Genomic DNA, 6,289 nt, shown 5'->3' with positions numbered 1-6,289 from the left:
TGTTTTAGTAATGGTAACTTTTGACATGATCAAGGTTGATTTAGAGATAGGCCTCTGTATAGACGTAGGCCTGTTGGCTGATCACAAAACCGCAAATGTGGCAGTGATAAAATATTGCAGGGGACAATATTTCGAAATCTGAGGTAACCGGAAGTCGGTTCACGTGGTTTTTACCTAGGTAACCAATTGTTCGGTTACGTGAATTATATTTGCGTAACCTGTGGATTACCTGATTGGTTACCTCAAAGTTACGTTGAAATTATATTTAAATACATAATTTTTAGCTCAAACATAAAGTTAAAACAAAATACAAAAAAACGTTTTATAGAAGAGTTTCTTTAATGCTTGCAAATCGAAAGAAGTGACTTGTAGATGTTTCTTTTGTTTTCGTACGATCGTAGCGTTGTAGATTTATTATTATTATTATTATTCACCATTTGCCATCGGGATCGCAAAAAGTAATTTTTAGTTGCCCGAATCTAAAAAACACTGTCCTCGGACATCGGGCCACCGTATTCTATAACCTCTGTGCAGCTTGCGGAAGTTAACGCTATTGTAAAATGACTAAATATCAGCCCAGTACTGAAACAAAATTAATACATTTGGAGGAAAAATGCCCATTCCCTGGTGTATGATTAGACTAATAATTTTCTTTTATAAATAACAAATAAAGGCTACCATTTGTCACTGATATGTAAAATTTAGTATACAGCAGACTGAAAAAAAAAAAAAAAACCACCCATCAAAAACCCAAGCAACAAATGTCCAGTTCCTCTGAACTATAAAACAGGCTACTCTCATTGGTGCATGATTAGATTAATAAACAAATCTTATAATAACATAAAAAGAAAGACCACAATAATTTGACACCGATATTTTGCGGTGGTGATGCTACTTTCACTTTATCACTGGTACTTCTATACTACAGTGACGTTCCAAATGTTTGTTATTTAAAGCTCATTATGTGATGTTAGTATTTTTCAGCTTTTGTGACATTTTTGCATTTTTGTTTACGTTAAAACCGTTTTCAACCTTTCTAAAATTATAGGCAATCCAATATTATGTCTACATATATTCCTTTAGAGATAGAATAGCAGCAGATAATTTAGGCGCCTTAGCGATCCGTGCACATTTCTTTACAACTTTTGGCTCGACTCTATACTGAGTCTTCGGTCACAAGTTACAACCGTTGCAATATACCGTTGGCTACTGGTTTGCTGCACATCAAGTATCTAAAAATCAGTCTAAAACATTTGTCGGAATACTAGTACTATGTCTGCATGAATAAACTTACTGTAATCGTGAAGTCTGCAATTTTTAATTTCTGAACGTCTACAGGTCACGACGTAACCGATTTGCAGTTCGCGTAAATTTAATTTTGCGTAACTGACACGCGAACAGAACGGTGGTTCGCGTGAAATATTGTGCCCTGTATTGTTTAAATAAGGTTGATTAAATAAACTGATATCAACAGCATATCACCAAATATATTTTGCACGTGCTTCCAGTACATGTAGGAAACTTTGCAATGTGTCTAATTTGTATTGTGGGAAATATATTGTGGAGAATAGCTACATGTAGAACTCTTGCCATAAAATGGGAATAATTTTTCACTTTAATTTTTTTTGCTGTATTTATTTATTTCATATCAGTTTGTCTTCTTCTGTCTTTGCCACGTGTAGTAGAAGTATGCTGTTAGCAATTCACATTGTGGTAAAATTGCATATTAATATCCAATATTATTAACTATAGCTTTTCAAATTTCATACAACCCAAGCCTTTTAGTTGGTCCCATTCAAAATTATTTTGTCATTAAGTTAAATCAGGCGATTGTTAATTTTGTTTTCTATTAAAACTAGGACAGTGACATCAAAATTAAATTAACACTGTGACCAAGAAAATATTTAATGTAAGTTAATTATAAAACATGGCCTTTATCCATTCATTTCACTTTCAGGTTAATACTGTTTACAGTTATTGTTTACGTCTGCAGTACACTAAAGCTTCATTATATAGAGATAAAAAAGGAGATGTATTTATATGCAGAAAGGATATGCATTGTATTTAAAGTGGCCTTTGTGAATAGGTGGGTATTATCGAAGGTGCCTGTTTCAACAGCTTTGGGACCATACAAAAATGTTTGGTTTTAAGTGAATTTTTTTTCAGTTTTCTCTGCTTATGTTTTGCAATGACATGAAATTTACTAGTAGTATTAGTACTACATTTTGTATAATAGTATTATGACATTGAATTCTAATGTTCTTTTTTGGTTGATTTATAGCACATATTTGTAAATATATTAGGCAATAATTTATTAGCAATATTTTTAGTACCCAGTATGTTTAAATTAAACAGAAATTCAGCTAGAAATATTTACTTACCTAGATTTTGTTTGCTTGCTTATTTATAGGTGCAGTGTATGTACCATATTATATTTAGTTTATGTAGTAAGGTTTATTTTCAAGTATTCATTTAGGATAAACAATTATGTTCTTGTTCTTTTGTTGTCAGCAGTGATTATATTGAAACCTACTAGTTTAAAAAAAAAAAATTATTTGTCTTTTGAAATGTGACAGGTGGCATGATTTATATTACAGTAGTAATTAATTTATGTTTCTGATTAACATCCCTTTAATTCATTATTTGCCCAATCCAAAATCTTTTATGTTCAGCCATTACAGATTTTTGGCCATTACCTATAACATTTTGCTTATATTTTTAATTTTGGCAAATTCAATATATTTCTGGTCATCCTGTTATTTGTGGTAGGTCGAAATAAATTTTATGAGAAACCAAAAACATATATTCATACCTCAGAAAGAGAAGTCAGTGGCTTTAATAAAAAAAATAATGATAACAAAAATTACTCACTATCATCATTTAAGTTCCATAATAACCAATTTAATAAATTCAAGAATTTACCATAAATGAGTGATTGCAGTCTGGAATTATAATATTTGTGCACTGTCTGAATTGAGTGGTATTCTTTTGTACTATAGACTTGTTTTTTAACTGCTTTGTATTTAAAAGAAAAATAGATTACTAATTTTATGCACAGTTTGTATCTGTTCTTTGACGGGACAGGTATTGCAAGTTAGTTGTAATGTTTATTTTTTTTAATTTAAGATGAATATCTGCAGGTAGACCAACTAACATACATGTAGCGAGAGATATTTACTGCTAATGAAAAGAAAAGAACATTATGAAATGAAAAAGAAATTATTAACTTTTGTTTTTGTGTAAATCATCTTTTGTGTTTTAACAGCCACAGTGTTGGACAGTTGATAGTACTTTCCTTACAGATGTCTTTAGATGAATCATAACACTGCCTTTTCCATGTAAACCATTGTTAGTCTACTAACCATGATTTCCGTCCTGTCGTAGGTATGCAGGAAATCATACTTATACAAGAATCCAAAGGTTATTTCGACATTTTGTACTGTATTTTTCTTTCTTTCTAAGAATAATTTTTTAAAATACTGTTAAACATTTTTTTTTTTTTAGCTGTCTTACCTGGTAAATGTTTTTAATAGACACTTTCATTGCATGCAGGATTCATGCATTCATTGCATACTGACTTAATTGGTTACCAGATATTTTCTATTCGTTTACATAAGAATATTATTCACAGATGTAGGATGTAAGATTTTCGATTATATTTATAAAAGCAATGTCTGAAAAACAGGGTTGGAAATTTACATGCTTTCACCATGTTGCAATGTACAAACTTAAAACAAAAATTACTCTAAAATAGGCTTTAATTATTTTTTGTTTGTTGTATGTTTGTACAATAATAAATTATACAGAATTTGTATTTAAAAAATCAAAATACCATCATTAATCTGTTAAAATAATATTTATTTTTTTAAAAATCTAAATCAACTTTGAGACAGTAACTACATATACCGGGTATGTGTATATAATAAAAAAAAGAAAAAAAGAAGGCCATTGTGAATACATCAGTATAAACCCGACTGTTTCATAGCTGGGAGTTGGCAATTACCGGTATAACAAAGCAAAATGGGAGGTAACACTAACATTCTTCTTTTAATCTATACATTGTTCTTTAAATACTGAAAGCAGTTTGTTTATTCAACAATAAATGTAATTTTGCCATAGATAACCATTTCTGTTGAGAATGTGGTTTTACATTATTCATGTAGCATGGAGTTTGTATGCACACACACTAATATTGACAGTGGTGGATGGGCTTGTTAAATTATGTTTAATTATTGTGAGTCATTACTTCTTTTTTTTCCATCTTGTATCTTATTGATACTTTTTGAAAATTTGATGTAAGAAGCTGTTTGAAAGTTGTTACCTACATGTTCTGTTTGGTGTTAACTGTGTGATGTACTTGTTACGTTTGCCTGGTTTTCTCACATTTCTTGAAAGGTGTTGGTGATAATGTGACCAACTGTTCCATGTCAGACAGTTGGGTGTATGTTTTGTTTGTAAGGAGGATTTGTTGAATGTTGAACATGTTGTCTTGTATCTGTTATTGGTCTGGAGGATATATCCATAGGGCTTTTTTGTATCTTACTTCAGGATTGTCATTTTGTACTTAGAGAATAAGTAGTGTGGTAAATTGATCCATTTTTTAAAGTTATGGTTTGTGGTAAGACTGGATTTGTGGATGTTCTGTGGCCGTCTTGTGTTCATGGGTGTCAAGAATATATGAACATTGGTATCAGGTCAGATCATATAGGGCTAACACGTCTTGATTTTTAAATTATCATGTTAGGTTATGTATGCGTCCCACAATTATTAATTGCCTTGGAAAAACGAGCCCCAACCCATATGTGGTTTACAATTTCCTAGGGTCCATGGTGCCCCTGGTGTAGATTGTACTGACCAAATTATATCACCATTATGGTTCATTTTTGTCTTGCCTTTATGATGTAAAAAGGCAAGATATAGATATTACTTTTCTTAAGGTTGGGGATGGTGCATATAAAATATCCCTTGCTGCTAATCGAAAAGACTAGCGCATGAAGTTTCCTCTCAGTATATGTGTGGTCCTTAACCATGTCTGACGCCATATAACCGTAAATAAAATGTGTTGAGTGTATCGTTAAATAAAACATTCGTTCTTTGTGAAGGTTGCTGCGGCGATGGCACCATTTTTTATGTTAGAGTTTAACATTAAAGTGTCATGTTTAAATCCATTTGTCGCAAACTAAACGTCCTAGGTCAATGAAACTTGGTTTATAGTTGTGTCTATGAATGTTCATCACAGTGAGCTGAAACTTGGTTTATAGTTGTGTCTATGAATGTTCATCACAGTGAGCTGAAACTTGGTTTATAGTCGTGTCTATGAATGTTCATCACAGTACACCGCAAAATCTTATGGTAGGCGAGACATTTAATTGCATGGAATTCTTGTTATTATGGGAATCAGAGTTTTGCAGATGCCTCTTGCCTCTCCAATGGCCTTTTTGTCCATGTTGGGCTCAGTTGGTTTGTGTTGCAGATTGCTCTGGCTTTGTGTACATTCTGGAATGGTCTGCTGCCGTTGGTGGATTTGGTTAACCTGGTGGATTCATCAATATGTTTGCATTGTAGATGGCCATGGCTGTACGTGCTCTGGACTTGTCCTGGTGTCCATTTATGTGTTTTATTGCAAATGACCTGGTTTTAGGTGCTCTACTCAAGAGTGATCTGGTATTTATAGTGGGCTTGGTCATATATTTGTACATCGGAGATAAATGTCTGTGGTTGTACAAGCAAGTTACATGTGAAGAGAGCATTTTATTAATGACGTTTAGCTGGGGTGGGGTCGATGTTAGGTTTTTTCTTAATATATATATACATGTATATATACAAAGTCTTATTTTATATTCATGGAAAAAATTTCCTGTACATGTAATGGCACAAGATGTGTATTTAATGATATTTAATTTTTTTTTATATATTTTCAAGCAATTATTTTTGGTCATTCTCAAACATTAGGAGATAATTTGCACAATTATAGCATGTCCACACGAGTTACAAATTTCAACCATTTATTTTCCATTTGTTTTGAGAGCATTTATGTGGTTAACAGGAACATTTTTTACATGAATATATTTGCATATTTAATTTACTGGTTTATACCATGTGTTGAATGTGATGCTTATAAAAAGAAATACCTAACTGAATAAGTTTTTCTACTTGAAAATTTCTGTCTTTATATTAAGATTATGAATGCTAGTCCATTTTAGCCCTCATCCCATCTTAAATACGACCTTCCAAACTTGCAGTAGTGAATTTGTCCATAATTTTTTAACAGTTACAAATATGTTGGCAT

This window comes from Gigantopelta aegis, chromosome 4 (assembly GCF_016097555.1).
Source record: "Gigantopelta aegis isolate Gae_Host chromosome 4, Gae_host_genome, whole genome shotgun sequence".
In the NCBI taxonomy this organism is placed as follows: domain Eukaryota; kingdom Metazoa; phylum Mollusca; class Gastropoda; order Neomphalida; family Peltospiridae; genus Gigantopelta; species Gigantopelta aegis.
This window is presented reverse-complemented; position numbering follows the sequence as displayed.